The sequence below is a fragment of the Montipora foliosa genome, chromosome 14 (genome assembly GCF_036669935.1).
Source record: "Montipora foliosa isolate CH-2021 chromosome 14, ASM3666993v2, whole genome shotgun sequence".
NCBI classification, from domain to species: domain Eukaryota; kingdom Metazoa; phylum Cnidaria; class Anthozoa; order Scleractinia; family Acroporidae; genus Montipora; species Montipora foliosa.
Genome location: NC_090882.1, coordinates 419,573 through 436,207, shown reverse-complemented (window position 1 = coordinate 436,207; position 16,635 = coordinate 419,573).

Below are 16,635 nucleotides of genomic sequence, written 5' to 3'. Positions count from 1 at the left end.
CGTTCGACCTCAACGCATCGAGTCTCGTGCAAAGACTGACAAATCGTCTTCTTTGTTTTCAACGAAATGTTCTCATAGATAGTTTTAAGAGTTTTTCTCCTTGGGAATTCGATAATCTTCAAAACAAAAAATACCTATTCTAATTCTTTTTTGCTGAATTTACGATTAATATACGTTCTCAACACTTACGTTAAGTGACAAGTTACAAGACAATACTTCAGTATTCGGTGCTAAATTAAAGTTAGCCCACGTTTTTGTTCTAATACACTGACCTCCATAACACAAGTTAACTCGAACTGAAGATAATACAATGGGGTTTAGTAGGATACAAAAAGTGTAGAACCTCACGACTGTTCTTGACAAGGAAACGCTTTTTGAGACACCAATAACGTTAAAATTTGTGGCGTCATTGATGCTATGTTGTTTGTATAAACAAAAGAACCTAATTAGGTCACCCCCGGGCAGAGTCCATTGTCTTCGTGACGGCGATGACTAACCTGCAAGTCATGGATAATTTAAAAAAAATTCTAATAGAACGATCACAAGGAAAACTCTGCAATAATTTTTGAGGTTCTTACTGAACTTATCCAAAACATTTCGATTAATAGGTTGACGCCAATCGGACAGGCAAAAGATTAAAGTCACTGGGATTCCTAAAATCATGACCAATTTTTTGCAACGCTGCTCAAATCTTGCTCAGTGCCATCACTTCCTTTGGTGATGCGACTTTGCACCCTTCTATTCCCTGGAATCCACGAAATATCCTTTGTAAGTATACCTCTCGTTCTTGCACCTTCAGAAATTTGGGTGGTGGATGCGGCCTTAAACCAATTAGTAAACGCGTTGGGTTTGGGTGGTAATTTCCCAAGTTCAAATCTTTCGGCCACCAACTGTTATTCGTCAACGATGGTCCCGGTAGCAAACTAAGGGTTTACCATAATTTAATTAGGGAGGGCGTGAAGCAAAACTAATTCTAATACTTTCGCTCATTATCCCAAGTCGTTTCGTTCTGGAGTGTGTGTATCAACTTTCCATGACTAAAACTGGTATGGACGCGCGAGAATGTTTGGATGGTATATACACCTAGCTCCTCATCATCACCAATGTGATCAGTTCACGGCTTCTAGGAAGTTAGGGAACTAAAGCACGAACAACGACGACACCGTGGCTACTAGCTACAGAAACGCAACTAAAAACAACTTTTGTTATTCCAGTCATTTACGCGATTATTTTCAAGTCGTTCGGACATGGAAAGCAAATAAATAACTTTCCAGAACTTCGGTGTGGCTGTTTAAAGAAACTATTTCCAAAGTTGACGTTGGGTGCTAACGTCCCCTCCAGACGGTACTCAAGTTTGGTCATCTCATGTAGTTTTTCAATGCCTTGGATTTTTTTTGTAATGCATTCCATTGCAGGTTTGGTCAAATGTTGAAATTGTTGTTCCGTACTAAATTCGAAGCTCACATCTTGTGTCCGCATTCAGCTAAATCGTGTTAATAACAGGACGCATGCGCGCCACAATAAGACCTCTACGAAAACATGGTGGATGGGTGGGAAACAAGAATACTATCCTGCAAAGTGAATACGAGTTCCGCTTCATTCATCCGAATTTATTGCTGTGTAATAATCCAAACGAGCTGAAATATTAACGCGATGGTATTTAAAGAATACAGCGCAGGAGGTCTGGAATTGCGAGCCAGAAACACGGTTTAACTTTATAGGTAAGAGAGCAGTTTTCAACAGAAGTAACCCATCCTTAATTAATTAAGTCACGTTAATTACATGTAGCAAAGCCAGAATCAACGAAAACAAGAACTTCAGAGAACAATTCCATGTAAAAATATCTGCTCTACACGTTATGTCTTTGCCTTTTTTTTTCCTGATAACTATATGAAATTACTAATTTTTTGAAGGAGGCAAGCACCGGGAGATGATTCCTATTTTCTCTCTTTAAATTCACGCCGTTGAAAACATTGTAACAACATCCCTCAGTGGATTGTTGATGAAATGATTTACAACCCGGAATATTGGATTCACACGCGACTGGATTACAAATAACGCGAAAGTTATATCTTCAGATGACGTCCCTAGTTGATTTCGGTCATCACCTTGCTTAAAGTTTTCTTTGTTTTCACGACTACGTGGGGCTCATTGGGGGTAGCTTGAATCGCTTGCGCTACATCTCTCCCAATCAGAGTTGGATTGGTCCCCCCCCGATGACGTACAGACAAATGACTGCTTTTTTGAAAACTCCTGTTTTTTTTTTTTTTTTTTTTTTCCATTTTTACACATACGCACTCTACTTACAATACATTACAATACAATACTTACACTATTACACTAACTTCCAGTTATAATATGGTGCTATATATCACAGCACTTTGTGTTTTTTATTACTTGAAAGGCAGTGAGTGCGAGCATGTGTACCAAAGTCAAAAAACAGTCAGAACTTTCAGTGGATCAAGAGACACTGGTGCCCTAAAAGAAAAGGCTTAACCAAAAGAATGTGTTCAAAGTTTTCCACTTTTTTGGAACAGCGCTTTGTGCATTGGCCTCTAGACTGTAAATTGAATTTCCAAGTACATTGTAGGAAGCTTCTACTTTATGGTGCGGTTTTCTGTTTCTTTTGCTCATCGCAGATATAATTTCCTGGCTAGAATGCCAGGAAAATTGGCTTTGCTGATGATTCGTGGTAAGAATCTGGCTTTAAGCCGAGAGCGGCGAGGGGGTTATTTTTTGTGTAATTTCAGGAGAAATGTGGAGCAAAGTTAGCCTTACGGTTTAAATCATGCCAAAAAGAAAAAACTCTTACAACTTTGTTGAAATGAATCTCACCATAAACAAAAAAAGCGAAATGTGCGGAAATGGCGATGAGATTCAACTTTTTTCGAAAGAGAATATCTTTAAGCCAAGTCGACTTCAGTGCTATTTTATAGCGTGCCCTTTGGGTACTTGTAATACAAAGCAAGATTTACTTTCCGAAATATAAGCACGAAAGACGACGAAAGCTACGAGAAAGTCATCAAAAATAATGCTACTGGCTTCGTGTTAGAGTAGTTTTCAATTGACTGTCGAAAGTAATTATATAATTACTTTGGTTTATGAGTACTTCACTCAGTGATTGGTTCAGCAGTTCTCGCGCCACTTTTTTCAACACAATCAGAAGTGAAACCAAAACCAATCGTGGCTCGCCGCGTTGCACATTTTCCCGCGCTTTGTTGTCGGCTACGTGTAATTACTTTCGAGTTTTAATTGGTGTACGGGATTGTCTCCGTCTTTTTTTGATTTGGCCAACGTAATTACTTTGGTTTGGTTTTACTGACACTCATTCGAAACCGCCTCTCTAATTGTGACATTTCGTGATTATTCCACGTCTTTTGGCTGAAAAGTGTGAGCCAATTTTCCCGAATAACATTGGCATAAACGGTGTGGATGTGTGGAGAGAACAATCGTCATTTTCTAGTTGGATGCGCGCGTCCGCGCATATAACCTCAAAAGCGGTCATTTCACCTCGTTTTTTCCGGCAAATAACAGCGAAAAGAAACAAAAAAAACCGTACAAACGCACCTTCGGAGAGTGCGTAGGCTTTTGTTTTTGTTAGGGGTTGGGAGTAGTTATTGATTTGTGCCGTTGCTCGTTCACGTTGTCCTTGTCTTCAACTGCTGGTACTGGTTAATGAAAAGGAATAGGAAAATATGTTTTCAGTTCTGCCGTGAGAACACGAGCAAAGTTTACATCTATTAGCTGTGACTAATTTGATCAGTTTTCCTCCGCGACCTCCAATGGTACAAATCATTCCGCTTTCCAATGAAGAAGGAGGACATTGGTGAAACATCTACCCGCATGAAGATGAGTACTACGACGGCTGCAATGGAAGCTTTGGTAAGACTCTGAATGACTTCAAAAACACGTTATGTTATAACATCTCAGCACCCACAGACCAATTATTAACGCAATATTTTTTTTTTGTTTGTTTTGTTTTCAGATCCTAACTGTGACTGGTTCACGAAGTCCTTTTCCTTCGGCTTCTAACTATTTATACGAAACTCGTACTGAAATAATAAGGCCACTGCACAAAACCAACCCCATTCTTCTTCGGCAATCGTTTGTTCCCAAGGCCAATTCCCTTCAATTTTCCTCGGTTATCAGCGTCTAGCAGTCCGCCTAACCCGTTCGCAAAGCACCTCTTCAAGTATGCTGTGTTCCTCAGTCCAGCCCAGTTTGAGTTTTTCCGCCCTGCAATAACTTTCAGGAATATGAATCCGCCAAGCTCACTGCCAAGCATCTCTTCAGCAATTCTTGTTCCTCATTCCCCCCAGATGAATTCTCTTCGAACCTTACGTCGATCAGTTCCAGCTTGGCCCATCCTCAAACATATCTTCGGCGGCAATGCCGTGGTTCTATACCGTCCAGCCCAATTAAGCTTTCCTCAGCTATCACATTCTAGAATCCCGTTTAGCTCAACTCGACAAGCATATCTTCAGAAATTCTTGTTCTTCGGTCCAGCCAAGTTGAAATTTTTGTCGGCCTTTACGTCTATCAGTTCGCCTGGTCCATCCCCCAACAGATCTTTGGGACCCGCCTGTTCCGCAGTCCAGCTCATTTAATTTTTCTTCGGCTACCATTTCCAGCCTTCCGCTAAGCCGGTCGCCAAGATATACCTTCAGCAATCCTTGTTCCTAAGTCTAACCCAGTGGAATTTTCCTCAGCGTTTACAACCATCAGTCCGCCTGGGCCATCCTCAAATATATGCTTTTGCAATCTCTGTTTCTCAGTCCCAGTCCAATTGAATTTTCCTCGGCTTCCACATCCATCACTCCGCCTGGCCCCATCGCCCAAGCATTTCCTACTATCAATTCCTGTTAACTCGATCGTCAGCGTTTACGGGTCCCATCCGTTTCATCCATTCCGTCGCCAAGCAATGGTGATGTGGCGTCACAGATGGCTGACCAATGTCAAAGTAAGAACTTTTTTAGTATAAGCAAATTAAAATAGACCCTCTAACGGTTAAATGGACCAGTGACAACACCGAATAGAGACGCGAAACGCGGGAAAACGAGAACAGCAAGGTCTTCGTAGTTTCATTTTTGCTTATTGATTGGGGTTGATAGGTGATCGTGTTGGAAAAGGCTTTGAAGAGTTATCATTTTATTTCATCCGGCTTCCAAGTGGTTATAGGATATTTCAAAATTGCAATGCTCGACAAAATCCTGACGTACTCTGGATAATTGTCCGTATCACTATTCCAACGACTACGTTTTGTTACCCTACTCGTCGTGGTTTTTACTTTTTCTTTCAGAGGAATTCATTCGCCAGACGAATTTACCTCCTTATATATCAACCAGACACAATTGTTGACAGCAAGTTTCAATTACACTTCCATGATACCAGAGCTACAGCTTCTTATCCAGCGGATGTAACTCGGCGTTAGCAGAAACCGAAGAAAAAGAACCACAGCTATACACAACCACAACTCGAGAAACTGTACCAATTCACAGTCTAACCAGTCTCAGGAAATGGCACCTCCTTGCCGACATGCAATAACAATCCCCTGGTAAGGAAAAGCTCACAAATCGATTGTAAATTTACCTTAAGAAAACGACAATTGTTGGGAATGCAAATGGATTGCGTCTTTGTCGCTTTTCCAGAACGTCGTGAGTATTTCACTATCGCGGGTGCTTTTCTCTGCCTGTGTCACAAAGTTATTACTAGAAACATATAGCTTCGGTGTAAGGGCCCAGAATTCTAGAAGGCGTACAAAATGTAAGTGGGTCTCCTGTTGTTTGTGTCATCCCACATGGCGGTGATAACGTGACGACAAAGCTACCAATAGGCTTTCCAAAAAAAATGCATACCACAAGAAAAGAAAAGCGCATACGCATTTAGGATCAGCGTCACTTTGTTTTTCGTAGAAACTTGCACATAGAATTCAATTGTGAGTGGTGATCGTCTTCCAATATAAAGCGTTATTTATTACTTTTTATATTATTACACCTAACTAAATCAATTAGGTCCTCATATTTTTACAAAGGAGAAAAGAAAATTAGGTCTCATCAACTCGTGCCATTTTGGGAGTTTACATTGTATACGTAAATAGTAAGACTTTCAATCGACGTGTCTTGAGAGGGCCCATTTGGAAACAATTTTAAATAATGGAATAACTGACTCAATGCCTAATGGTAAGTCCGTCAAATAAACCTGAGAAGTCCACCCGAGCTTGCCTCGGCCAGTGTTGTTTTTTGTTTTTTTGTGTTTTTTTTTGTTTGTTGTTCTAGATGCTGATAAACCGTTACACGAACTATTTTTCAATTCCCCTCCGAACCAATAACAAAGGACAAATGCTTGCTTGTTCAACTCGTGAATGAGAGAATTTCTCCCTCTCGGCAACTTTTTACCACTTTTCTTTTATTCCTTCTTATGATATAAAAACGTTGCGCATTACACTATAACCGTAACTCTTTTCCTAATCAACAATTCACTGTTTCTTTGCATGGAAGTTCTCCGCAACTGCAGCCAAATCTATGATGCAGGCTTCACGGTCAGCGGTATATACCGCGTCGATCCTTCGGATGGGCAATGTGCAGTTTCGGAGTGTTTTGGCGACCAGCAAACGGCGAGCGGTGGTTGGACGTTGCATACTTCGTCGTTTCGACGGTTCCTTAACTTTCCGATCGGGGTAAAAGAGCATATGTGTATGACGGTCTTGGTGACATCACCGGAGAATATTTGATGTCACTTGGAGAAGATACGAATATTGACAGTTTCACAATCCATTCACCCCTAAGGTTCGATCTCGGAAAGCCCCGGATGGAAAAAAAACGTTACGCAGAGTATTTCTGGGACGTTACTGGGGGACCTTGGGCTTCAAAGGTTCAAGAATAACGGTTGGAGAGTATTCAGTGTACGCAACCTCCATCATCTTCCATAACAATAATCCTGATATCCTTAAATGAAAGATATCTCCCAGAGATATACCGCAACCAAGAATCGAGACAAATCGAATGTTAAAATAGGTCTCGGCAAGACCTACAAACCCACTTGGCAATCAGTACAAGCTTCGGACATAAATATGGCTTTGTTGTGGTAGCAGTGTTGGCACAGTGTCCGGCGGAGTGTCGGCGCAGTACCAGTGGTGAGTGCACTGCACATCGCCATCCACCAATGTGTCGTACCCCTAGGTTCTATTCCCACCTAGTTAAGTTTGTTGGTTCTCTTCTCTGTTCTGAAAGGTGTTTCTCCGGTCACTCAAATTTGGTTTGAATCTGCTTTGATTTTCAGGAAACGACTTAACCCTACCAAACTGGGGATTTTTCCAAAATTGGACAAATTTGTTAATCATTAGACCTTGAAACGTATATGCAATTTACCCACATTTTGATTATCAGGCCCCAAAGCTCGGAAAGTGTAATGGTTATGAATTATTGGTAATATTGACTATCGCATGTCGGTCCAATTCAGTCTGTAATCAGCATCTCGTGATTAAATAAAATCGGACGTCCTCGCGCTACGCGGTTGTCCGATTTTGTTAATAGGGAAGTGATTAACAAACGAAGACGGCTACGGCATGACGGGGACAACGCCAAGAATCAGTAATATTATTGGGTAATCCAAAACCAAAAAAGATCGTGCTGGGGGGGGGGGGGGGGGGGAAACGTAGGCAGCGACATCTTGAACCAACGGGAGGGGGGTCGCTGATCGCCATACTACAGTCAACACTCTCCCAATACAGATGAAAATATCGCCGCGAGTTTCATAACGGTTTTGCCGACAACGTTACCAAACTAAGGTGATACTTTTCGTCGCACTCTTTACTTCAAATCCTTCCGTACCAATCCAGTTATAGGACACTTCGCTCACATTGAATAATATAAACAAGATGGAATAATCCTGAAGTACTTAGAACAGCTCAAACTGATATAATGAAGTGACGCTTTCGTCGCCGTAGCCGTCGTGGTTTCTTTAAACTCCCTAATCACATCCTATGATTACAGACCAAGTTGGACTCCATTACTCAGTCCTGTTACACATTAATAACTATCAGCCCGCGCGGCCATGTAATATCCTCTCAACACATTTCGGTTTTCTTTCCCATAGGCAATGCAGGAGATTCGTTTCGTTCGCTACCACCATGAAAGGAAATTTTACCACGAAACAATGGGATAACGTATAAATCAGGATCAAACTGCGCAATAAAACGGCCCGTGGAGGCTGGTGGTTCAAGGTATTGCCAGCCACACCTTTGTCTCTAACAGGTTTATATGAAAATGGTAATCACAGCACTACAAGGTATGTGTGGGAATTCGGTGGGTTTACGTTGGAAAAACGCCAACTTCTCGCTCGCCGAGAGTCGAGATGAAAATAATGCCCGTTAATCAGATGGACTAGAGGACATAATTAACCATATCGTTAATATAATAAAATCAATACAACTTGGCCATTTCGCTTAAAGTTAACTCGAAATCTTGCAACTGCAACGAAATGTCCATACGAAGCCAGAACGAGTCGAAGCAAGATTTTATGTTTACACCATCAACGTCATCCGTGTTACCAGTGGACATTTTCGAACACATGCTTTAAAAGTCTATTGCCCAAGCTAAAGCGTTTCAACCTTAGACTCCGGCGAGTCCATAGTCTTTAAATCCAATTCCCCCTCAGTAGATTCCGGATGCCTGATGCGGCCAGCTTCCGGATTCCAAGCCCAGGATTTCCGATTCTACAATTCGGATTCTGTGTAACCTTATATGAGGCGAATAGTCAAGCTTGTACATTCGGAAGATGAAACGCAACGCACGCCTATCCGGAAAACAACTGAATTGTTTATTAGTTGATGCCCTTATCTACACCTAACAGATAGAAACAATTTGAAACTAGATTTTATCATAACCGTTTAAAGATGTTACTATTCAAGTACATAATGGTTTACATTCCATTTCGTATTCACCAGAACCTATAAGGGTTAATAACGTGTAACGGCCCTTGTGTGCGTGGAAACAAGCTTCCTATATTCAATTTGCTCAGTACCGATATTTTGTAACAACAAGAGCGAGGGGTTTCGCAAATGGTACTCAGCACTGAGAGATTCATTTCGCACTGAAATATTCGGAAGCTGTGAACCGCTCGTTTACACGTTTCAACCCTTATGGTTTTCTGGTTATTACATTTTTAAAATCCTAAGAATCAACTCGTGCATGCAAGGTAAATGTTATGAGATGACAAAATTTGTCTTGACATCTTGGAGTTAGTACTAGCTTAGCCTATAAACTTTGTTATTCCAGAAGGAAAAATTCTACGTTTTGCTTTCTTTTTAAATTTAAAAAAATATCTCCTCATAGAATAATTTTATTTTACGTAGGCCATTTTAATCTTTAAATGTAACCACGAGTTTGCTCGTTTTTTTTTTCTCTAAGTTGTTTCCCAGTCCCCATTTTTGAGAAACCACCACAACTATGAATGTCGTGGCTGTGACTTTGCCCCTACGTTCCCCCCCCGACTGCCAAACTCTTTTCTCGCGCTTCGCCCCTAAAAGTGTAAGGAATGATTTTAGAATATTTGAAATGTGGAATGGACAACTAAAAAGTTAAATAAGATGCATTACAGTTGGATAAGCAACGTAAAAGCAAAGCCTGCAAAAAATCCAGGCTTGAGCTGAATTCAAACTTTTAGAATAATTAAATGTCCGGTCGTAGTTTTTTTGGGTGGGACTAGCTCGACTGGGTTCGTATGCTCCCTTCTAGTTCCCTCCCCACTGCAGTACTTTTTTTTTCTCTCTTTTATTATGTAGTAGATAGTATGCAGTATGAATTATTTTCCCTAATGCAAGTGAAAATGGAATAAATAAATACATAAACTCATGACAAGCGCTATTGTGCCGCTAGTCCTCTGCTCTAACCAATTGAGCTATCAAGCAATCCAGGTTGGCTTATCTGTCATGATCTTTCCTAACTTTCATTTCCGTAGTTAAGGAGCTTGGATATGTACCTGTCGTCTTCAACACTCCACCTATCTGTGTCAATTACTCTCGTACAATGCCAAGCACTATTATGTTCATTTGAATCACGGCCCCACAAACTACAGACTCAGAAAACCACTGTATTATCAAATATACTTCAACACCAATACTATTTTTACAGCGTGTAATAGTAGTTTTCAACCCTCTTGAACTGTCATCGGTGTACGGCGAAAGCAATTCGAATTTAAGAAACTGTATGGGGAATGCTGAGAGGTTGTTATCTAGCTCTATTAACAAATTGACAGATATAGACTTTAATAAGTACATGATGTCGTAATTCAAACACTGACGGCATACTTATCCAAATCAGAGAGCAATGATAGCCAGCCTGGGCAGCGTGAACGATTTTTTATTCGGGGAGTCAAGCAAGCAGCTGTACGGCGGCGAACTTGGGTAGAGTCGGCCTCCTGTGAACGGTGACGCCCAAAAGGGTGAAGGGGTGTCATTGTCTCACTCATAAATCCTGTAACGGATTCTTAAAGCGTCATGGCATGTAGCGGCCAGCGATCTTCTTCAACGCCTACCTTCACCTTCCATAGTCGTTGCCATCTTCGCGTACGTATGTAGCGACTCTAGACAAGGGGGGGGAAAAAAGGAAAAAGTGAAACGTCAACGGATGCTCTACAAGCTCCCACGCGGTCACACAACGGGTGTGAGCGCAACCACGGGCCACACAGAACGAAATGGCATCATGATCAATAAAAAAAAAGCACTGGGGGGGGGAAGACTGCACAGGAAGTAGACAAACCAGAAGTTGCGCCTAACCGGCAATCAGGATGAAAGGAGACGAAGCGTCGAAGTGTGTGGGGGGGGGAGGCCACAAGAAAGCAAAGCCCAGGGGGGGGGAAACAAGAAACACACAGAACCTAACAAACAAGTCTCTGGTAATGTCAGTATCGCTTTGGGTCCAATGAAAATCTAGAGCATATTTATTTCCAGGCCAACAACAAAATCGTAATATCAAAGGAACCGCTCCACTGGCCGTTGGCTCCCACAAACCACTGGAACGAACCAGGATTCACCAGGAAATTACTATTGGCAGAAGCGTATAGTAGGCTCTTGTGAATGGACACTTCGACAAGTGTTCTTGCATGTATCGGCTTTGCGTAGGGACTGGATCGAGTGATTCTCTCAGTGCCATCTCTGTGTTCTTCGCCAAAACTCACGACTTACGTTTTGGTAAATTTGAAATACAGTCTTTACGAAAAGCTCTTAAAACTTTGCCGTGTCAAAATGATGTGCCGAAGAAAACACTGTTAGTTTCTGAAAACTTTCACTGTTTGAGCTTTACGCAAGGAGAGTGAATTACTGACGGCCATGCTATAAAGACGGTAAAAAGACTCCCGTCGTAAACACGACTAAATCAAGCACTTGCAATAATACACAACACGTTGTATAGGAGAAAATTGAAAACTGATAGAAAGCTTACTGTCGAAAATGTCTTAATTTTCAGTAAAACAGACACCCGGGTATATTCCTTTAAAATTGGCCGCCATTTTTAGTATTCTTCGGTAGTTCCACTCAATTGGCCCTTATGGCCTCGTTTTTCAACCCCGTAAGATTCAAAAGAATCTTAATAACCTTGAAGACGACGCGCATAAGTGGCTAATTGACATGGAAACAAAAGAACACTAAAAATGCGTCCATTTTGAATAAGGTGTATTGGCCTTATCCGGTCGCAACTCAGCCGCGGATACGTCCCGTCCCGATCCAATCGCCAACCCATGGCGCCCCCACCCCCTCTCCCTCCGCCCAGCCCTCCAAAAAAAAAAAAAAGAACCCAGGGAACTCAATATAGGAAACTGGCTCAGCGAGGAATCAATAGCCCATTTGCCTAGAATGCCAAACGCACCATTAAATTTGTCGGCGAGTTTGTCTGTAAAACCATATCCTTCCTTCAATAATGTCACTATAAGTGTGGCATCCAAGCAGAGATACCAAAATGCGAAGACCAGTACACAAACAACACCGTGACACGCTTTTAAAGAAAGCAGAAATCGTCAATCGATTAGTTCACGCTCCTTCATTAAAAGGAAAAATGTGCTTCTTTTGACTCTTCACTCCTAGGAGAGAAGTATGGCCGTTTGTCGAGTCTATAATGACCATTGCGGCAAAAGTTGAAAGAAAGATGTGGACTTGGTCGATAAGTCAAGTCTTTTGAATCGCGACAGAGAGCGCGAAGCGCGATCGTACGAGCGCGGAGCGGGGGGGGGGGGGGCGGAGCTTGAGCGAAAACTCTTCGCGTGGCCCTACCACACCAGACAAGAAAAACCAAGCAGCTAACGACTTCTGCAAGTCTCAGAACATATTGTTACCCCCCGTGCGAATGCTTGAAAAGTTCGTTGCAACGTGAACGAGACTTGCTCGCTGAATGAAAGATATCCAAACTACTTTATGCAACGGTTTTCTTCTCTGCAACTTGTCTTGCAACGTTTTTTAGGTATAGAAACGTGCTATTTGTTTCGCAATGATGTTGCGAAACAAGTGGCAACCGATAAATTGCCGTGTAACAGCATTCTTTTTTTTCACAATCCTCTAAACTGAGCCCATGCATCTGGCGGCCGCGGTCATTGGGACAGTTCATGACTTTATAGTTTTCTTCACATCTTTCGGAACGTATCCTCAATCAGAAAACGGTAAAACATGTTTAGCGATAGTTGGGAGAGAGTTTGTCCTAACATTGAAAACATTTAAAGATGCAGCTTATGTAACCAGCTGGTCGGGGATTCCCGTTCTCTTCAGAACTGCGGCCGTTTGAGGTATCTTTTACGAAAAGGTTGTGGCGAGACCCCACTTATGCAAAGGACCGCCTCGAGGCGAATGGAGATTTACGAACGTGGAACATGCCGAAATAGTAGAGTGAGATCTGTAAGCTGGTATAGACATACATTGTTTGCCCCACGCACTAAGTCTCCCACTGTAATGTTCCAACCAGTCGGTTCATCTGCAACGGTAGAACTTTTGGATAAGACCCAGCACATTTGGATTACAGGCCTTTCCTAACAACTGCGTGGACCGATGGGGTCCGGTACAGAGTCACCGACTACGGCTTCCCTTTAATTAATTTTTAGTTATTTACTTATTTATTTAGTTATTTATTTTTAGAATTTTATGTTATTTTATATATTAATCCTACGCGCATTACTCCCATTTGCTTCGCGTGGAAAACGTGTTTAATCACCATTTCAAGAATAAAATAGGCCATTTCCTCGTTCATGTCTGCCTCCTCTTCAAAGAGAGTCGAAGTTCGAAGTGTCTTCTTAGTTTTGGAGGAGTGAAATACTCGTACGGGAATTGAAACTCTACGTTATAAAAAATTTCCTTTCCTTGCATACGGCGAGAGCTACTGAGATTTAAACTGACCAATCATAATTCAGGCGAGAGGGAAAAACTGTGCTAATCCTTGTGCTATCCGACGTCCCGCCCAATTGGTTTACATTCTGATTGGTTAGATCGGTGGACATTCGCTCAGCCTTCTGTTGTGGACTCTCTTGAACCGTAGCTTCTCTGAACCAGCGAGACAGAAATGACTCATTGTTCGGCAATCAATTTGCCAATTCCCTTTATCCAGTTTTATGGATTGGTCTATCATGTGATTCCAACCAGGATCGCGTGTGAACGTTTAGTCTGTAGAAGAAGAAGACGTTGCTGATTGCACATTTTTACGACGAACTCCCTTGGTTTGTACTGTTCAGCACTTGAATGTCCGATAACTGATCAATCACATTTGGTCGTCTTACCATATGAAGTTTTTTCAGCTCTTGTTTGTGTCCATCAATGATCGAACTTCAGGTGAAGAGCCTAATGCTGCTTTAAGCCAACTTCGGTGTCTTGTGGTGAGTCTTGCCTGCTGCCCCAATTGTTGTTGTATTTGGGCAAGTTTGTTCTTGGGTTGGAACTTAATAGTGAGGGGAACAATTTTTCGTTCATCTGCTGTGCCAGACAACAAACACCTGTCGGGTGTTCCATTTGCTTGGTGAGTCCCCTTGCACGACCATCGTCCTTATCAGAGTCTTGAATTGGAGTTTTCTTTCAGGTGATTACAACTTGCATTCGTTCTGCAAACATGCTACGTAGCGGCAGGCCTTTTAGTGACGCTAGGATCCCCGGGCCGTTTTGTCTGTGTTAAAAAAAAACGGAGTTCTGCCTTGTTGTGAGCTGTTTGTCTCAGGTGCTTTGTACTTTTTTCGGTGTGCCTGGTGGCACAAAGTAACTTTGATGATTTCAAAGACTTGAATCCTTAATTGAATTAGCAATTTTTTGTATTAAGTGACCATTAAGTGATGTTACACAAAATTAGGAGAAACTGTTGGTTGAATACGACAATATTTGGTAGAACTAATTAGCATACCCAGTTTAAGTACCTAGCTCAACAAGTTGTTTGGCTCCACAAGTTTTTCAGTTTCAGTGCAGTTACCCGAATTCACCGCAGGTACTGTTGCACCCTACCATAGTTCTTTGGAAATTGAATAGTCTCCTTGAACACCTGGTTGCTTGACAAGAAACTTGATGTGTTTGGTCTCTACAGTGGTGAAATCCAGCCACTAACTGTCCATTGTGGATAAACGTCCAGTACCAACTCTTCTTTTCATTTTAATCTTCTGTTAGCGGGGGAAGGTGGGGGGGGGGGGAGCCCCAGCGACTATATCGGGGGGGGGGCGGAAAAAAAAAAAAAGGGGGGGGGGCCCAAAAAAAAGGGGGGGGGAAGGAATGTAACCGGGGGGGAAGGAAAAGGGCTTGGCAGGTAACAATGGGGCCCTTGTACGCAGATTTATGATTAAAGCAGTCTTTTGTTACTCACAAGTTCAGGTCACCATCTATCATATGGTACATCTTTGTTGAAGATCTGTGCTTAGCAGATTGTCACCTTTCAATAGCTATCATGGTAAATGCAAATCACTACAGTGAAAATTCGTCCCGTGAATTGTTTGATAGAAAACTTTATTATAAAATGCATATTGAAACATCAGTTGAGGAATAGTTTTTCCCCACTTTTGTGAACCCTAACATACATTGCTGCCATGTGTTTATTGATTGGTCTGATTCATAATGTGCTTAGATCACATCAAGGAATTTAATTTTTTAGGTATTGTGTATCTTAATCTAAAAACTTAACTGGTCTTTTTTGGAGCCCTTTTTGCGGCATATTTAGATAGGCAGGAAAGTTGCCCACAGTTTATGGTAAATAGTTCTTGCATAGTTTTAAGGAACATTGTCAGCAAAATCTAATGGAATATGAGGCCTAAAATATGCTGTTTGACATTTTTGTTGAATTTAAAGATTATTAATATGTTTGCGCTTGTTTTAAAGGCTTAAGGTGGGCACTCAAAAGTGTTCCTTCTATGATCTTATTCTGTAAAGATTACCTTGGGAGAATAGGATCAAGTCCACTTTTTTCTTCTAGCTTTCCTTTCCACAGTGGCCCTCTGAGAATGGAGTTATTTGGTTTTGCCCAATGTTGAAAGATGAAACAATGCCTAAACCAGCCCGCCACAAGGAATACTTCATGGTGCTTGTTTACAAACATGGGCATGAGGGGTGCTCTTAAGCAGCTGAGCCATTGTTGCGCATGCTTAAGTGTTTACTATAAATAATCTATTTCTCTACGAGAGTCTTCTTTTTCTGTTGGTCATTCAAAAGTTTTTGGCATAGCTTGTTTGAGCTGTTGGATAGACGCAGAACATTTGATGAGGCCTACCTGGGGAGAGGAGTCCTTGTTCCCTTTACATATTTGCTTGTGTTTCCTTCCCTTTCCCAAATTACTTTCAAACTTGTTCCCAGCTTTTTGATTGATCCCTAAAATTTAAATTGGTTTTCCTCCCTTGTTCCCGAAAAGATTTTGATATTGTTAAAAAACCAGTGAGGAACAGTAAATTTTAGTTACCTAAAGTTTGAAATTTTAGATACTAGATATTTTTATTCATATTCCTTCTCACATTTTATGTATAATAATTTTTTTTTTTTTTTAATATCTTTTTGTGGAAAACCTGTAAATAGCTTCAGTAAAGTGTTTCTTACCCACGTTAAATAAAGATTATGTATGTATTTAATGTATGTTTATCTTTTCCCCAGTTTAAATTAGCCATGTTCTGTTCTTCCCCAAACCCCTGGGAGTATGCCTCTTTTGTTGAATGTTGATTCTCTTATTGGCCTAATATCAATTCACTGTTGACTTGCAAGACACAACAAGTTCTTATTTCGGGATGGAGGGAAGAATAATTTCCGCACAAGTTAAAAGAAACACAATTTTGACTGCCCCTCCTAGAGCTTGCGCTTTTTCAGAATGGACCCAGCTTGTTTTTGCAACCTTTCTGGCGTACTCTGGAGGGCAAGCTTAGCGAGAACTAGAACACTCTATCTTAGCGTAAGCAACTTACCACTGAAAATCTTTCCAAGTATGGCTTTCTTGTGTTAATGGCTCGAGGGTTTTGATGCAAAATTAATCAGCCGGCTATCCTTGCAGGCTTCATCTAAGAGAGCTTGTTCCTTCGGGCATTCTGGTTTTAGTAACTGTTTTGTAGTGCTTATAAAATTTTCGCTACGTGAAAATGTATGTTCACCGAAGTATAACCGTACGGACAAAAAATATCAGCTTAATGACAATTTTTTCTTTCCCGATACTCCAT